This window comes from Bubalus kerabau, chromosome X (assembly GCF_029407905.1).
Source record: "Bubalus kerabau isolate K-KA32 ecotype Philippines breed swamp buffalo chromosome X, PCC_UOA_SB_1v2, whole genome shotgun sequence".
NCBI lineage: Eukaryota > Metazoa > Chordata > Mammalia > Artiodactyla > Bovidae > Bubalus > Bubalus kerabau.
In genome coordinates this window covers 96,096,012-96,115,301 of record NC_073647.1, presented here as the reverse complement: position 1 = coordinate 96,115,301, position 19,290 = coordinate 96,096,012, and positions in this window count along the sequence as shown.

Below are 19,290 nucleotides of genomic sequence, written 5' to 3'. Positions count from 1 at the left end.
GATGAAGAAAAGTTAGGAGCATTAGTATGGAGCTTCGATCAAGCGCGGATAGCAAGATGGGCATTCGTGATGAGCAAGAAGGCCACTAAGTTGCCTTAGCACCCACTCCATGCCAGGCAATTCAGACCTGTTTTCTCCTTCCAGCCTCATGACCACGAAGTGTTCCACCAAGTCCATTTCACAGATGAAGAAACTGAGGTGATGAGAAAAATGGAGTGAATTGCCCCAGGTCACACAACTGAGCCTAGCTGCCAGCACAGGTCCGTGGGACTCTTTTCAAGGCTGGGGCTTGGGGGCCCGAGCTGTTTTGGAACAATCAATTACTGAATTGAAGCAATTGAGGGAGCCGATTTGGCCGGGCTGCCTGGCTGGGCGGCTGCTCTCACCCCTGCTCTCTAGCCAGCTGAGGCATTTCGTCATTCACACTTTGAAGGCAGCCTATTCTCACCAGCGGCTTCCAAGCCCGTACATTTGCATTTGGATCTTTTCATCTGATCTCTTGGAATTAAAGGCTTTGTCTCCCATTAAAAAGAATTCCAGGCCCTAGGAGCCCAGGGGAGGGGGGGAGGGGAGGGGGCTCCGGGCCCTTGAAAGCCTTCCTTCCCACCGTGCTGGCCCTGAAAACACTCCACCGACGTTAGCGGGTGGGGCAGGCCCGACCAGGAAGGCCTGGGTTGGGGCACAAAAAGCGAAGACTGCCTCAGGGCCCCTGTTCCATGCTTTAACCCAGCAGTCTTCCCTCCTGTCTAGTGCCTCCCCAACCATTACCTAGGATTCAGTGGGCCAGGGGCGAGCCCAGGTTAAGAAGCCTGCCCTGACAACTTTGGAATTCCAGCTCTGAGGCTTTTTTAGCTGTAAGCTCTTGGGGAGCTCAGTCGCAGGCACCTCTGAGCCTCAGTTTCCGAATCTATAAAATGGGAGGAGGGGGATCTGTAAAAGGTGGGTCCCACTGCCCAGGGCAGTGGAAAGTGTTCTGTATTAAGAGTCAGGGAAAGAGAATGAAATTCCAGATGTGTCTTCCCCTCTGGTTCCCTTGGGCAAGAGCTTTCTCCTCTGTGGGCCTCAGGCTCTCCCTTGTAAAAAGGGCTGTTTGGTTTCAAGGGCTCTCCTCCAACTCTGGGATATTATGGGATGCTGAGCCTCCAGAGCCCATTCAGCCTGCTCCCTCCTCCTTGCCCTGACCCCAACTTGGACTTGGTCCCCCACCCCATCATTATAATATTTTTGTCCTTGTTCCCTAGGCCACCCGGGCAGCACATTAGACTCACTTAGGTAGATTTACAAAAATATCAAGATCAATCTCCAGAGATGCTGATTTAATTGTTTTGGGGTGGGGCCAGGATCGAGTTTTTTAAAGCTCCCCAGGTGGTTCTAAAGTACAGACTGGGCTGGGAACGACCTCCCCAGGCTTTCCAGTACCTTAGATACAAGCCACTCAAAGGTTGAGATTGGGAACTCGAGCCCTGGCTAGCCCTTACCTGTGGTGACCTGGGTAAGGTTTAGAAGATGGGATAGAAAGTGAAAGTGTTAGTCGCTCAGTTGTGTCCAACTGTTTGTGACCCCACGGACTGTAGCCCACCAGGCTCCTCTTTCCATGAGGTTTCCCAGGAAAGAACACTGGAGTGGGTTGCCATTTACTTCTCCAGGGGATCTTCCTGACCCAGGGATCAAACCCATGTCTCCTATATTGTAGGGGGATTCTTTACTGTTTGAGCCACCAGGGATGGGGAAGGAGATTAAATGAGATAATGCATACAAAGCACTCAGGCCTTTAGAGCAGGGTCCCCACAGAGGCAGTGCTCACCAAATCTGTGTCTCTAAGGTCTGATTTTGGCTTTGCAGTTGACAGTATATGTTCTCTAACCCTGGGCTTCTCACCACAACCCTGCGAGATAAGGTTAATGAAGCAGACATACATACTCTGAGATCCAGAGTGGGGAAGTGACAGATCCAAGGCGGTGTAGTTAGAAGGGCCCTTAAAGACCATTCCAATAGAGTGGTAGGTGGTATAGTCCTCAAGTGTGCAGCCTCTGGAGCCAGACTGCCTTGGGTTCAAATGCTGTCTCTATCTCTTCAGTTGCATGAACTTGAGCATGTTACTTTTCTGTTCCTCAGTTTCCTCATCCTTAAAATGGGGACAATAATAGTACTTGCCTCATGGGTTCTCATTAAGCTACTCCCCCCTTCCCCAGCTCCAGGCACCTCCTACTCGGTCTGGAAGACCAGCCCCAAAGTGGGAAAAAGACTACGCCAAGGTCCACACAATGACTTTGAGGCAGAGGTTGGCCAAAAACCCAGGACCCCCCGGGCAGCTTCAAGACAGAGGCCCCACACTACTGCTCTTTTCTGTTGCTTCTGTAGTCCTCTCTGCTCACGAAGAGCATTACAGACTTGTATGGCCAGGTCATTGGCAATTTTTTCTATCTCCCAGTGTTCATGGAGAAGAGCAGAAAAGGAATTCTCCTCTCTAAGGCACTCTTATTTCCGTTCTTTTTTTTCTCTGTGCACTCTCTCAAGCTGGCTCGCTTGCTCTGTCGCCTCTCCCCTTCCATTTTCTCCCTCTTTAGTTCCCTCTGGTAACTCAAAACCATCTGAATGGATTTCAATAAACCGCTCCTCCAATAGTCTCCTTCAAGGGGGAGAGGATGGAAAGTTAAGCCTTAAGGGAGAGTTTCTCTGATGATGATACTGAGGGCTGAATGGTGTGTGTGTTGGTGGTGGGGGAAGGGCTGGAGATGGGATTGATGGTATGGTGTGTATGTGGGGGGGTGGCGGATGCAGGGCTTGGATACTGGGAGCATGAGCTGAGGAGAGGGGATGCTGCTGGCCAGGGCGGAACAAGGGAATCCACGAATGGGGACTCAGAGGAACTGACACCTGAGGAGCCACAGACAGCGAAGTTTGAGAGGTCCAGAAGGCCCATCAAATTCAAATGGATTTAATGCATGAATCCATTGAATCTCACAACAACCCAGTGAAGTTGTTACAGTTAAAACCCGCATTTTACAGATGAGAAAAATGAGGCTGAAAGAGGTTAAATAACTTGCCCAAGATTCTACAGCAAATAAGTCACAGAGATGGGTTTAAACTTGGCAGTTTAGCTTCAGAGCCCATGAACTTAAAAACTCCACTAGGCAGGGATAAACCAAGTAGGCCCTTCCCTCAAAGAGCTGACATTGCAGAAGTCCTTCTGACAGCAAGAAACAACCTTTTAGGGAAGCAAATGATGTCAGGTAAACAACTCTGGGAGTCAGGAATCTGCATTCCAATTCTGAGCTGTGTGACCTTGGGTAGTAAGCGGACACCCAGCCTCACAGGCTTGTTGGGAGGATCCATGGATGTGAAAGTGCCTAGTAACCCATACAGAGCTGGGGGAGAGGATCTTAGATGTGGGCTTTTATATACTTCCCTGCTCATGACCTCATTTTCGGTTCCCTGCCCTCCAGTATATACACTGTATGCTTTTGCCCCACTCAAGCCAGCAGTACTCAGCCCCAAGGAATCCCACCATGCCCTGAAAAACACTCCTGCTTATAGACACACACACACACATGCACACACACACACACACACACACACACACACACACTGCTTGTGCACACACACAGCCCTACACTTGCACACACGTGCCTATCCATATGTACACACCCCCTCCCTTGAAACCCCCATCTGCAGGAGTCCTCCCCATCTACAGGGCTCAGAAATGTGACTCTCATGCAACCCAGCTAATTATTGTGTCGAGTGAGGGCTGCAGGCAAGTGGGCATGGTGAGGGGGAGATGAGGGCCCAGACTGGGCCCACCCCACACCCCATACTGTGTGGGGTGCACAGTATGATGTGGAAGGGCCTGGTCAGGAAGGTAGCAGAGGCTGGTCAGACCCAGCCTTTTAAGCAATCCGTTTAGCCCTGCAGCTAAGGAGCCCATTAGTGGCAGCTTCTCATTTCAGATTTCCCAGCATGCCATGGCCCGCAGACTGCACACTGTTTATTTGGAGAAGCCAAGCAAAATTGTTTGTATAATTAGAGCAGGGACAAGGGCAGCCCTTGAAGGGGTTCTCCACAGGAGACCTAGGCTTGCAGCAGACGCCAGCTCCAGGGCCTCACCACTCGCCCCAGGAGCGCCCGGCTGGGGCCCAAGAACAACAGAAGCCAATGGGCTGGCTGGGCTACAGGGCCTGCTCAGTGGTCTCTCTGGCCCCCTCTCTCGGTAGTAACTGATTGGACAGACCACCATTGTTCCACCAGAGCCCCCAGGACCAGGCAGAGAGGAGAGAGGGCCAAAGAGCCATGAAGTCACAGTAAGGTGTGACGATCCCAGGCTTTGGATTTAGATCTTTGCTTCCCTGGCCTTCTCCAGGTCTGTTTCCTCATCTGGAAAGTGGGGATGGTAATACACCTATTAGAAGAGCCTGGTGGCTAGCGGGGGGGAAGCTAACTAACTAGCATCTGGCAGGGTAACACAGTGTCCCTTCTTTCCCTCCCTATTCTAGGTTGACTTTGATTCCTTGTTTCATTTTCATCCAGATAATTGCCTTCTGAATAATCAGCTTTAAATCTGCCCACTTAGACATTTCTGCTAACTCTAATGATCACAATATCCCTGGATCCAGGGTGGGTGGGTCCAGGCAGTTTGCTGCCTGCCTTCTCAAGGCAGCCTGTCCTTTCTCCTGTGGCCTCTGATTGTCAGAAATTCTGATGAGATCTAAATTTGTCCTCATGAAACAACTCCCCACCTGTACCCTTTCTCACCCCCATACACAAATCTGAGTTCTACTCCTTATCTCCAGGCAGGCCACTCTTGACATAAGTCCTGCAGCTCTGAGCCAGTGGCCCCTCATAGGGGCAGGTCCCCACCTAAGAGAGGGCCTGATCCTTCAGGTGAGGCTGAAACCCCCCTTCCTTGGCCCAACCTCAGGACCACACTGTCTCTCCCTCCCTCATCAGTGCTGCAGTCTTGAAGTACTGACAACCATCCGACCTGCTTCCATTCTTGGCACTCTCTGGTCATGGGTAGAATAAGGAACAATTATATTCTTAGCTCCCATGGTAGGGACTGAGGTTCCCATTTGGGCCTCCTTTTTGGTATCTATGAAATGAGGATTGGACTCGATAAGTTCCAAGACATCCCATCAACTTAGCAGATGCTCAGAAATAACTTCCTGAGGTGGGTAGGGCAAGGAAGTAATTGGTTTCCCAGGTTACAAGCCAGCAAGGGGCAGAGCCAGGATTCCAGCCCAGGTTAGCTAGATTCCACAGCTCACAGAAGTCCTACAGAGGGAGATACATACAAACAAAGGAAAGTCAGAAGAGTCAGCCTTCTGGCTGAAGAGACAGCATTCATTCTTTCATTCATTTATCTATTTCTTCTACCATTTGTTTTTATTAATATAATGAAATACTTCAGATATATAAAAAGGTCTCTAGAATAACACAACAACCCCCACTACCCATCATTCAGCTTCAGAAATGATTCACAGATATAATTGGAGCTCTCTTTGTACCCTCTCTGATCCTATTCTCCTTCTTAACCCTCTGCAAGGTAGTCAATCACTCTCTGGATTTCTATGTGTCAAAAGCTTTGCACTATGGTATATTCCATGTAGACTTAACCTTATGTGCTTTACCACTCCGTGTGTGTCTGTGTTAACAATGTAGCTAAAGGTCGTTTATTTCCATTGCCAAATAGTATTCCATTGTATAAATACATCACAACTTATTTATCTGTATTCCTCATGACGAACACTTAGGTAGTTTTGTATGTTTCATTCAAACAAAGGGCACCATGAGAAACATCCTTATGTGCATCTCCTGGTGGATTTGTGTGTGAACACATTACCAGGGTCTTACTGGGTCTGAGGGTGTGTGCTTATCTTCACCCTTATAGGGTGTTGCCAAGTTGCCCTATGCATTTGTATCTTCATGGCACACAGCTTACTAAGTATTTACTATGTCTCAAAACTTGGGGTAGCAGCAGAGCTGGAGGAGCCTTCCCTTTTAAAATGAGAAGCAGAGGGAAAGGGGCAAGTTCAGTTAGAAAGGACTTGAGTGAGTGAAAGTTGCTCAGTCGTGTCCGACTTTGCAACTCTATGGACTATATAGCCCGTGGAATTCTCCAGGCCAGAATACTGGAGTAGGTAACCATTCCATTCTCCAGGGGATCTTCCCAACCCAGGGATCGAACCCAGGTCTCCAGCATTGCAGGTGGATTCTTTGCCAGCTGAGCCACAAGGAAAGGACTTGGAGAGATGTAAATTGTTAATTGCCAAGAATTTGTGGAGAGCTATATGGGAAGAGCTTTCAGGAGGCTGGTGGCCTCTTCCCTTGGTAGATATGGCAGATGAGAAGCTTTCTCCCTCCTAGGCAGCTTCCTACCAGATGCAATTGGGAAAAGTCAGGACTGGAAGGCAGCAGGATGACGTGGTAGTCCTGGTTCCACTTCAGATTCATTGTGTGACCTTGGCTAGGTACCTTCCCCTCTCCGGGTGCAAGTTTCTACTCAATACATGAGATGGGGAGACAAAATGAAGTCTCTTTATTCATTTCATCTTTGTTTATTTAATCTTTATTGTCTACAGTCAAAAGATCTGGGTTAGAAGAATCAATGTATCACATTATATCCAGAGCCTTGATTTTCTCTTCTTTAACATGGGCTTGCTAATCCCTGCGGGACCCACCTCCCAAGCCTACCAGGGATACTCTAGAAGGGTTCCATGTTATCGTTTTAAGTGCTGTTCTCCTTTTGGTGCAATCTTGTCAGGAGGAAGGGGGATGGCAAAGGTGACCCCTGAATTCTCTCCCAGCTTCTAGCTTTTCACTTCTTTATTTCTCCCATTTCTGCTGGGCCTCTTCCCCAGACCCTGTTCCTACTTCAAATCAGCCATCTCCGCACACAAGGTATAAATATAAAAAGTAAATAAACCCAGAATGAGCCCCAGAACTGAAGCAAATTGTTGGCAAGCACTGGCTGCTGATTAACATGCATAGTGGACGTGCAGCTGGGCATATCGGAGAGAAGTGCATTTTGCTGCAGGATAGAGCTATCGGCGTGGTCGAGGCTGGGGAGGGATGCAGGGGGAGGGAGACCTAGAAATGGATGGTGCTGTACCCAGGGAGCCTGTCAGCCTGGAGGGCCCCAGGCCTCCTCTCTCAGGCTGCTCTGCTTCCTACACATACTGCCTAAACCTGAGCAGGGGTATCCCCTCAGTAAGCTAGAACCTGGGCCCAATGGAGGGGATGCAGAAAGTGAGGAAAGCATAGCAGAGGGTGGTGAGGGTCAGATAGGCCCAGGGCTAGCTGGGTGACCTTGGGCAAGTACATTCACCATTCTTAGCCTCCACTTTCCCATCTGTGAAAGGAAATGAAGAATAATGAGGATCTTGTAGGTCTGTGATGGCCCAGTGAATTGAAGAGAATGCTGAGCAGTGATAAGCACATTACTGCAGGTATGTGTGCTCAGTCGCTTCAGTCGTGTCCGACTCTTTGCAACCCTGCCAGGCTCCTCTGTCCATGGGATTCTCCAGGCAAGAATACTGGCGTGGGTTGCCATGTCCTTCTCCAGGGGATCTTCCCAACCCAGGGATCGAACCCAGGCCTCATGTCTCTGGCACTGGCAGGTGAGATCTTTACCACTAGCTCCACTTGGGAAGCAGGAGCATAAAAGACATGAGCCCTCTTCTTCCTCTGAGCTATGAAACAGGCTCCCCCCTACCCAGTGTATGGCCTGTGGGGGGTGGTGCACACTCCAGGAAGAGTAAGTAGCCAGAGGAGCATCAGGGGAGGGGAATCCATGGAGGGAATACACAGAGAAAGAAAGAAAAAAATTAAAACATCTGTGAAATGCTTTGCATCTTATCACTTCATTTAAACTTCTCAGCCGTCCTTTCCAGGTGATGAAATTGAGGCACAGAGAGGTTACTAACTTGCCCAAGGCCACACAGTTAGGTAGTCATCAACCTGGTATTGAAGCCAAGGCTGTTTGGCCCCAGGTAGCTTTGCCAGAGAAAACATAGAACCTTTGAGTTTAATATTAATTTTAGATAAACAATGAATACTTTTTTTTAGTGCATACTGATACTAACACATGACATACTTCTGCTAAAAAGTATTCGTTGTTTGTCTGAAATTCAAAGTTAACTGGGCATCCTGTTTTTCTTTTTTTATTTGCCAGATCCAACAACCCTAACTCCAGCGGCTGCATTTTTAACAGTACCTTAAAACACCTCCCTACACTCAAAGGTTTCTGAGGAAGAGACTGACCACCTCCCCATGCCTGGGATTTCCCACTCACCTACAAGTCCACACCTGGTAATTATACTTTAGGAAACCCATAGCCAGCCCCCTAGGAGTTGTTTTAATGGAGAGAGGCTTGGATCTCAAACCTTGGTGGGGCCCTGAAGTGGCCACGGGTTCACTGAAAACGAAGTGCCCAAGGGGCAGGTTGTCCTCCTGGGGGCCCGAGTCCCAAGTCAAGGGAAGAACAGTGGAAAAGGTATTTGTGATCTGGAGTGGGCAGATCTGAGTTTGGATTCTGGAATTGCCATTTATTTGCCGTGTGGCCTGTCTTAGTTAGGGCTGTTTTTTTTAAAATACCATAAATTGGATGGCTTAAACAACAAACACATTTTTCTCCATTACGGAGGTTGGGAAATGGAAGATCAAAGCACCAGCAGATTTGGTGTCTGGTGAGAGCCTGCTTCCTGACTTGTAAATGGCCATCTTCTCGCTGTGTCCTCACATGGGGGTAGGGGTGGAGGGTAGTTACTGAGTGAGCAAGAGTAAGGAGAGAATAAACTTTCAGGTCTCTTCTTGTAAGGGCACTAATGCCATCATGAAGACCCCACCCTTAGGATCTCACCTAAACCTCATTGGGCTCCAAAGCCCTCATCTCCTAATACCATCATGTTAAGGATTAGGGCTATGAATTTTGAGGCACAAACATTCAGCCCATTACAGACTCTAGGTAAGTTACTCTCCCTCTCTCTTTCCTCATCTATAAAATAAAAATAATAGCACAGAATTTGGTGAGGAGTGAAGGAGCTAAGGTGTGGCACACTAGAAGCCCTCAGGACCTGGGACCTATGTTACCCATCACCCTCAGGCTGTTCCCTCCTCCTACCTACCCTTGCCCACTGGCCTGTGCCCCCAGCACCCCAGGCTTGTGACTTCTCTTGGGGAGAGAGAGGGGTCAGGCAGCTGATGAGGGTCTGGCTTCGGGGTCCCTTCCTGTGCAGCTACCACACTTGTCATATGAGAACACCTGCTCCCATCCTCCTGCCAGCCACAGCTCCTGAAGAAGTCACGAAAATACCAATACTCCAGCCATCCTTTTTCAATGAGGGGAGGTCTGGACAAGTGGTTTCTCACCTAAACTCTGCTCCAGCCACGGGGAAGTTAAGCCTCAGGAAGGGAGGCACATATGGGGTACAGGATAGGGTAGAAGAAAGGATTTAGGGGTATGGCTTTGTGGTACCGCCTCCCTCAGATCCCCATGCCTCTCCAAACACTGTCTCCAAGTGGGGAGACTCAGACAAACTTAGGAAAAGTTGAGAGCTTGTCTCTCCAGTCACTTTCCTTCTTTGAGCCTGTTTCCCCATCTGTCAGGTACAGATAAAGTCTCTAAGTACATTATAGGGTTAGTGTGAACTGAAAAATGAGAGGATGGATGAAAGGTTTCTTCAGACTAACACTGCCCTAGAGGCAAAGCATTATTATCCTTTCTGGGCCTTTGTTTCACCATCTGTAAAATGGAAACTAGAATGCCCACCCTCTAGAGTTGTTTTGAGGATTAAGCAAGATATCCTCTGGGCTCCTCAAACTGTTCCCTGTACACACCCCCTTCCCACCTGCAATCCGTCCTTTGCCTGCCTCATGCCTGCTTTCTTCAGGATGATTCCAAAGGCTGCCTCTTTGGTGAAACTTTCCCACTTATCCCCACCCACACCACCCTTCCAGATTGGCTTGGGTACCCCATCCCCTGGCTTATTGCACCCCTCATCCAGGCTCTGATTCCCACATACCCTCATGGCTCATTTCTGTGTCCGTCTCCCTACTAGACAGAGAACTCCCCATCTTGCTCCTCATCTCCCCCTGACCAGCATGGGGCCTGGCACTGAGTCTGTGCTCAGTAAACGTTTGCAGAATGAGTGAAAGTGCCTCATAAACACCGATGCGCTGTCCAGATATGAGGGGTTATAAGCAGGGCATCCCTTTGAAACTCAAGATTCCTCCTATCATCAACTGCAGCAGCATTGTGGAGCTGGAGTTTTCACAACTGGGCCTCCCTTCATCTTGAGTCTCTGGCCCTGGGATGGGGCAAAGGGTGACACTGGGGTTGGTGGACTGGGTGGGGGACACCTGGTGGATGCTGGCCCCAGCTGGGCCAGTCTTGGTGCTTGCTTCTGTCTGTCTCCTGGGCCTCTGGCCTGCTGTTCTGCCCTGCCGAGCCCACTGCATTCAGTCGCAGACACCTCATTATTGCAGGGATGCAGCCAAGCTGGAGGCAGTTCAGAGAAGAGCAGGGAGAGCGGTGTGGGGTGGAGGGGGCCTGGCGCTGGTGCTGGCGGCAGGGGAGGGGAGGGGAGAGTCCCGGTGAGGTTGAGGCATTTGGCTCAGCAGGACCCAGCAGGAAACCTGAGAAGCTCTAAGAAGCCAGCATCTGGAGAGGGCCCTCCCCAGCAAGGGAAGAAATGAGCACTTGGAGGGAAGCAGTGGGAGACCCAGACACAAGCCAGCATTGGACCCAGCCATCGTCCTTTCCAGCCATCAAATGCCACCCCACCTGTGACCACTTCTGCCACTGTGACTGTGACTGAGGAAATGCCACTTCCACAGAGTGGGGGGCAAAAGGAACAGGCTGCCAAACAGGAGGGGCCCACCCTACCTGTTCCCATCGTATCAATAGTAACATCTGCCTAGACAGGCAAAGGGTCTTGGCCAAAATTACATAGGCAATTTACATTAGATGTGAGCCTGCGGTACAGCCCACACTGAACTAGAACCTCTGCACCCCAAGTTTTCTCCTCTTTTCGCTGTTTCTCTCTCCAGGAGCTGTTGCCCACACTGAGCTCTGCTACCTCCCCAGATCCACACCCACATACCACACATACATAAACACACTTGCACACAACTGTAGGTAACCGACACACATGTGTGTCTACTAGCAGGGTGTTGCACTGGCTTGCCAAGATGCCTTCCGAAAGGGTGATGCACGAGAGGCAGATCAAGTCTAAGACACCTCACTCATGCCTGGCACTCTGGCCGCTCAGCCTTTGTCCTTGTGGCCCTTCCACCAGGAATCCTCTTTCTCTCTGCAATATGGCCTGGCTCCCTTCATCTCACCATGAGGCTATCAGCTCCAATGTGACTCTTCTCTGAAGCTTTTCCTAACTATCTGGTCACTCCAGTCTGTCAAACTGTTATATGTTCTTCATAGTACTAAGTACGCTTTTAAATCAGTTTGTTGTCTTCCTTCCCTACCCTCCCAAATCGAAGCTCATTAAGGGCAGCGACCATGTCTGGCTGGTTTTCTGCTGCAACCTCAGCACCTAGAACAGTGCCTGGCATGCGTACACACACACACACACACACACACACACACACTGAATGAATATATGAACAAAAAAACCAAAGCAAGATTTTCCGTCTAGGAAAAAAAGAGATGTCCAGCTTGGGCAGAGAGAGTACAAGTTCAGATCTGATCTAGAAGAGCCTCTGGGGGCCCTTTCATTCCTTTAATAAGTATTTATTTAGTACCAAGCACTGTTCCAGGCACTGGAGACACAGCAGGGAACAAATCAAAGGTTGCTGCTTTCATGGAGTTCACATTCCAGGGGGAGCTGATAGACAACGAATGAGACAAATAAGTAGTAGAAAATGATAGGGAATATTAGAAGGTGATAAGCGCACTGAAGAAAAAGTGCTAAGGGGGAAGGGAGTGCTGGGGTGAGGTAGGATGGGTAGAGGAGCCTGTGTGTAAATTTAAATAGAATGATCATTTCAGCAGAAATCCAAAGGCACGGAGGGAGTCAGCCTGAGGAGACCGGGGCAAAGGAAACAGCAAGCACCAAACCCTGAGACTGGAGTGTGCCTGGCATGACTGAGGGGTAGCAGGGAGGTCTGCGTGGCTGAGGCAGAGTGTCACAAGGCGAGAGCAGTGGCGAGGGGGTATACTATCACAAGGCAGGTGTCCCTTCTGTCACTCTCCCGTGCTTGGGGAGCCAAGAACTTACGACACTTGGGCACCGAGAAGTACCTGCCAAGGAATGTCTCAAAACCTACCTCTTCCTCCTTTGCTGAGGGTCTTAACCTGTGCCTGCTCCCCCATTTATTTTGCTTGTCTTGCCTGTGGCTCACAGGGCACTTTCACTAGCTTGGCTGAGGATAAAGAGGGCTGCTGGCAAATAACCCTTACATTTGGGTAGCGATCTGTGGCTTGAACTGAGTCTCTTAGTCCTGCCACAGCCCTCCTGGCCTACAGAAGCATTTAGGGTGGGTGACATTAGCCCCATTTGACAATGAAAAAATGAGGTATTAAGCGCAGTGCTAGTGGTAAATGATTCTCAAGTATGTACTTCTCATGGACTCTTTACCAGAACCCTGGAGTCCCAGACTCTTGAGACAGATGAGAAAATGGAGACTCAGAAAAGTTAAGTGAGATTTCCCAAGGTCATAGTGTTAGGTCATGGCAGAGCTGGAATTGAAATCCAGATTTTTTTTATCTCTACCATCTCACGTTTTCCCTGATGTCATTCAGCCTCTGAGAAAGAAGTAGGAGATTGGGAAGTGAAGCCGAGTGCATAGTGTGGTCATTTATACTGAGGAGGTGCTCATTAAGCTATGTGGCATAAAGGAAAGAATGTGGGCTTTAGAACCAGACAGACTGAGTTGAGAATCTCAGAGTTGCTGTGTGACCTTGGACAAGTTGCTTCCCTTCCCTGAGCCTCACGTCTAAGGCCAACTAAAGGCAGGCATCTGCTTTGCACAGTTGCTTTATGAATTCAGTTTGATCCCCTGTGGAGAAGTGCCCCATATGCTGCCTGGCACAGGGTAGATGCCCAATTGGGGCCTTGTTTAGAGATGTTCATGGGGTTTTGTCTAACGGAAAATGCAGAGGCCAATGGCGGCATGGCCAGCCTTGGCTACCCCCTTGCCTGGGTGAGATTAGGGCTAGGGCTAGGCCTGCAGGAGGGTCCCAGCTGGTGCGGTGGGCTTGTCAGCACCAGGCATCAGACCTCTTTGCCCTGAGGAGCCTTCTGGGACTGGGATGACGGCGGTGCCATTGCTCTGTGGGTGCAACTTTTAACTTGGAACTCAGCAAAAAAGACCGAAGCAGGGGCCCCGTGATGTGGGCCCAGCTCCTCTCCCTGTAACCCTCTCTCCCCACCTTCCCTTTTGAGGGGCCAGCAGAGAAAATAGCTCCCCTCTTCCCAGCTGCTCCACCCCTCCCCAACCTGAGGATCCCCTGGGAAGGCTCAGGGCTGTTTAATGGGGTGGAGCTGTCTTTAATCTGTTCTATAAATGTTTTCTGGATCCTCATTAGAAATCATAATGTCCTATTAATATGCTGATGAGATTTCATTTAGGGCTAAGGAGGGAAGAGTAGCTGGGATGATGTAGGGTGGGGGTGGGGTGCTGGGCTTCACCACAGGGATCCCAGGGGAGAGGAGCAGAGTGGAAATAATGGTGTTGCCCCCTAGTCCTTGGGAAACCTGGAAGACGCAGTGCCAGGCCCCATTGTTCCTTCCACACAGGCCCCCAGGGATCTGAGTCAGCTGCCACCAGGACTGGCAGACGCACACATACCCCTCCACACCCCACCCCTGAATGCCACCATGGGGCTCCGCCCCAGTGACCAAGGTTAGTCACCAAAGCCTATGCTCATTTCTCATATGTTCCTATCACTGGCATCCATGCTGAATGCACTGGGACCTACACCAAATTAGGCCTCCACTGAGACATATCAGGGAACTTTCAGACCGTAGAGAGAAGCAAGGTATATACAGTTGTGGCTCCATAAATTGTGGCTACAAAGGCAGGTCCTGTCCTTGTGTTGTTCCTAGTCTGATGGGTGAGAGAGCAGATGGGTGAGCAATTAAAATCCAGTGCTGTGATGAAGGAGTTTGGGCATAACAAAGGAGGGAGGGGCAGGCTGGGTGTGTGAGCTCTTCAGAGATGTGGCACTGCACCAGGCCTTCTCCACATCACAGCCTGCCAAAGTCCTGCCACCCTTCAAGACCAGCTCCCCAGTTCTGTCTGCCCCTGCAGTCTCCCCCAGTGAGCTAGGATTCAGAGGCATGGGCCTCTGTCTGCTGGTCCCTAGAACAAGGCTATGAGCTGTGGCTGAGGGTCCAAATGACATCCACTGACAGGCCTCTGCACACCCACCCAGGCCTCCTCTCCAACCTCCATGGGCCAGTGAATCCTTGACTCCCAACCCAGCAAGAGCCCTGGCCTCTCACTTCTTTCAAACTGCCTTGGCTGCTTCTGGTCACTGGCTCACACCCCAGTTCCTGGTTTTGCTAAATCATTTAGATCAGGACCGTTGAATTATCCAGCTCTGAGTGCCTGGGTTGGCCAACTGGCCCCATCGTGCAGGGCTCCCTGTCTAACCCTCCTTTCACAGCTACCTCTGGGAGGAACCTTGGCCTGAGCTGCTCCTATTCCCCTCCACCTTTGCCAACAAAACTCACCTTCCTGGTTCTTTGGTGTCTGACCTTAACTGGAGTGCATTTGCATGGCACTTCACAGTTCGCAGGCTGTTCTCTCAACCCAACCTCCTGTCTGTCGTTTAGGCTCTGAACTTCTCAGAGCTAATCAGTCATCCATTCCTGTTTCCACCAAGTAGAAAAAGCAAGTGTTCAGGTCCTGGCCCCTCTCCCCCACTTATTTGCTGGGTGGCCTTAGGTAAGTTGGGGCTTCCCAGATGGCTCAGTGGTAAAGAATCTGCCTGCAATGCAGGAGATGTAAGAGATGCAGGTTCGATCCTTGGTCAGGAAGATCCCCTAGAGGAGGGCATGGCAACCCACTCCAGTATTCTTGCCTGGAGAATCCCAATGGACAGACCAGCCTGGCAGGCTACAGTCCATGGGGTCACAAAGAGTCAGACACAACTGAAGTGACTTAGCACACATGTTTAGGTAAGTTGCTTCAGCTCTCTGTGCCCCAGTTTCTGTAAAATGGGAACAATAATATTATAGGCATCACAGAGTTCTTGTGTAGATTCAAGGAAACAATGAATAGGCCTAGCACACAGGAACTGCCCTATAAATGCCAGTGTTGATTCCTCAGCTTTCTCAAAGGTTCACACAGGAAATCTCCACACCCATGCTGTTGCTGCCCCACTTCCAGGATTTTCCCTGGGCCCCATCTCTTTCCCACGGTTCACATTCTGTCTTTGGAATCAGACAGACCAGATTTCACTTTTCATGAGTATTTCTCTGAGCCTCAGTTTCTTTATCTGCAAACTGGACTGTGGATCCTCACCTTAATAGCTTAACGTGAGGATCAAATGAGATGGGGGCCATCAAAGTGCCTGTCACAATGCTTGTCTCATTTAAGAATTTATCTTGCCACATCCATAGAGCTCAATCTGAGGATAGTTTTGCTTGGGCCTGAGGGTGGAGTGGGTACAAAGGCAAGGGAATGGTTAGGAAAACTAAAATGGATGCCAAGGAGGCCTTGGCAAGGGTAAGCAAACTCACCAAGACAGTGTCTGATGGGCACAGCAAGCTTAGGCACGACACAGGCAGTGGGCCTGGTGGGCATGCTGATCTGACTCTGGGCCCAGCAGAAGCCACAACATGAAGTCTTGCAGAAATCTGGTCATTCTTGGTGGGGTCCCGGTATGCTTCCTCAAGGACTCACTCAAGCCAATAAAAAAGATATGAAGGAGAGAGACTGATTGGGAAAAGATTCCTTTGGGTGGCAACGTGGAAACATGGTTTGCAGAGGCTGACAGCACTTTCTAATTACCCACAAAGAAGTGAGGTGGTGGGAGGCCAAGGACCAAAGAGATTTCAAAAGCCAGTCCCCCTCTGTGACTAAGACCTGCCTGATGAGCTTTCTAGTCCTTGGTCTCTTCTTGGACAGACCTGGGTGGACCCTCCCCAGATAGGGCTTGGCAAGGTCTGAGACTGGAGACGGAAATCAGGGAACCAGAGTCTGTATGATGAGAGATGTGCCTGAGCTTCAGCCTCCTGGATGCCATAGCAGCAGAGTAAGGCCAGATCTTTGCACTAGATGTTCTTGGGTGAGCGGGGGTTGCTCCAGGAGCATACAGGCAGCTGCAAGGCCAATGTCCAAACCTGGAATCCAGGGACCAGCCCACATCAGGCCAGTCATCAGGGTTCTCCAAAGCTCAACTGGTCTCTAAGAAGCTGCTCCAATCAGGGAGCCATCAGTCTAGAACATTTATTAAGCACCAGATACAGGGTCTGGGAAAACACAGGTGAACCCTTGCTTTCTGACAGTTGGCATCTCTAAGCTGAAATAATGGGGCACGTGGGGATGGCAGTAGAGCTTCATCTCAGCTCTACCACTGCTTTGCATAGTACAGATTTTCCCCTCTGAGCCTCAATGTCCTCATCTGTACCCTGAGAAAAAGTGGGGGAATTGATGCTTCATAAAGGCCTATGAATCTGAATTGGTAAAGGGGGTTCAGAGGTCATGAAAAGGGATGTATAGAGCCCAGGGTCTCAGAGCAGGCAGGGTTGGGAAGCTCTTTCTGAGCCTAGAAGGGGCCTCCTGTCTCTCAGGCTCCCTGGCCCTCCCATAGCTCCCAGAGAGGCCCTGCAGGTTAGACTCCATTGGGGCTGAGACCTTATACAATCCTCCACCCCTTCTTGCCTTCCCTGCCATGTAGTGTGGGCTGTCCAGACATCTGCTTGCCCACCAGGCCCGAAGCACTTAGGTTTCATCCCACAGAGGAACAGTCATAGAGAACTGATGTGGCTCTTTCCCTTCTAGGCTCCAAACCCTCTCTGGTGACCACAGGAGGCCAATTAGCAAAGAACAAAATGCTTTCTGGCCTGGGCCCTCACCTTCCACTGTCTACATCTGCTCAAAGCTTAATGGTCATTTGATCTGTCTCTGGGGGGACAGTGGATGGGGCTTCCATGAACTGCCTGGCTCCAGGCAGCAGCCTGGGTCCTGAGGGAGGCCAAGGGAGGAAGAGCAAGGTGCCTATGGCTGCTGGGAAAGCCCAAGATGGCAGGAATACAGTACACTCAGGTCCAAGGGCCAGCGTCTGGAGCTGCTCTTGCAGCTACCTGAGAACTGATGCTCCCCAGGGTTTCTTCTGCACCTCATGCAAGGCCCTGATGCATGCTAAGTCGCTTCACTTGTGTCTGACTTTATGACCCCATGGACTATAGCCTGCCAGGTCCCTCTGTCCATGGGGATTTTCCAGGCAAGAATTCTGAAGTGGGTTGCCATGCCCTCCTCCAGGGGATCTTCCCGATCCAGGGATCAAACCCATATCTCATGTCTCCTGCATTGGTAGGTGGGTTCTTTACCACTGAGCCACCTGGAAAGCCTCTGCAAGGCCCTAGCTGAGCCCAAGCTGGTGGTTGGTATAGTTGGGATGGAGGGAGACAATGAACCCTTAGAGCATCTTCTTGGTTTAGAAAGCTGCTGAATCCTGGACTTCTGAGGGACTGGGTCCTGTACTCTTGCAGGTGGGATGTGGATAAAGGCCTTCATTCCAAGCTTTCCAGGCTGGTCTGAAAAACTGGTTTGTCTCCTTGCATGCTGTGGGGAAAATGCTCAGCTAGAAGGCAGAGGAGCTGGGTTCTGTTCGGGAGCCTGCCACTGACAGACTGCTTTGTGGTTTCTTTATCCTTGGGCCTCAGTTTCTTCATTCATCCCATCTTACAGAGTCAGCTGACACTGCTTGGAAAAGTGTCCTCAGAGAGCTCAGGTGAGTGGGAAGGCTAGAGTGGCTGGGGTGGTGTGGAATTGGGGAAGAGGGAAGAGGAGAGCTGAGTCTGGAAAGGTAAAAACACTTCCTTAGAGGGGTATCCACTGATGTCTCTCTCCCACTTCAATTTGAAACCCAGCCCTGACATTTATTGTGATTTGGCCTTGGGCAAATCTCTCAACTCTTGTGTACCTTAGTAAACTAGACCTTAGATCAACCGTACTTACTGACTCTTGAGATCATGGGTATAAATGAGGTAAGGTCTGTAAAGCACCCAGCTGGCATGAGGGAAGAGATGGAGGAAGCACTGTCATGAGGGGGAAATGTCTGCAGGAGTCCTTAAACACAGCTGCCACTGGCTGCAAGCCCCAGACTCCACCCCTACCCTTGCCATGAATAATGAACTGATATTGATCCCCCTGGTCGGGAAATTCCCTGTGACCTGTGATAAAAATACACCCAGTCTGTGAGCCTCAAGCTCAAGACAGGCTTGCACCAGCCAGAGCTGAGCTCATCTGCACACTCCCACCCAGCCCACAACCCCCAGAAGGAGAGCTCAGTTGAACAGAGCATCAGAGACCAAGCCCCAGCTGGTGCCTACCGTCTCCTCCACTCCATGGCCAGGGACAATATGCAGGCTCATCCATGGCAGGAGCCCCTGTAGCCAGGCCCCTAGAAGAGGGGCTAGATCACAGACCTGGATTTCAAACTTGCTTCCACCACTTCCTGCAAGTGCCTCGGTTATACCAGCTATAAAATGGAAATGGAATTCCTTCCTCAGAGTTAGTCCTAGATTCAAATAAGTTGAGGTATATAAAGTACCCAGTGCAGTGTCTGCCAGGAAGAGGTACTCAATAAGTAGCAGCACAGGTCTTCCCAATTCTTCCCCCTGTTGCCTTGTCCTTGCTGTGAAACTCTGGACAGTTTCACAGAGGAATGAAACTTAGTGACTAATTTTTTAAATAAGACTTATTGAAATAAGTTCAATAGTTCAATAAGTTCAAGTTCAAAAAGACTTATTGAAATTCACAAACTATAAAATTCACCCATTTAGCCTACAATCCAGTGGTTTTTAGGAAATTCGCAGAGTTGTGAAACTAACACTATTATCTAATTTCAGATCATTTTTATCATCCCAAAAAGAAACCCTATACACAATTCTCACCTTCCCCACATTATGCCTCTGACAACCACTAATTTACTCCCTGTCTCTATAGATTCACCTTTTCTGAAAATTTCATACAAATGGAACCATAGAACATGTGCCATTTGTGACTGGTTTCTTCCCCTTAGCATAATGTTTTCAAGCTTCATTCATGTTGTAGCATGAAACAAACAAACAGTACTTTGTTCCTTTTCATGGCTGAGTAATGTTC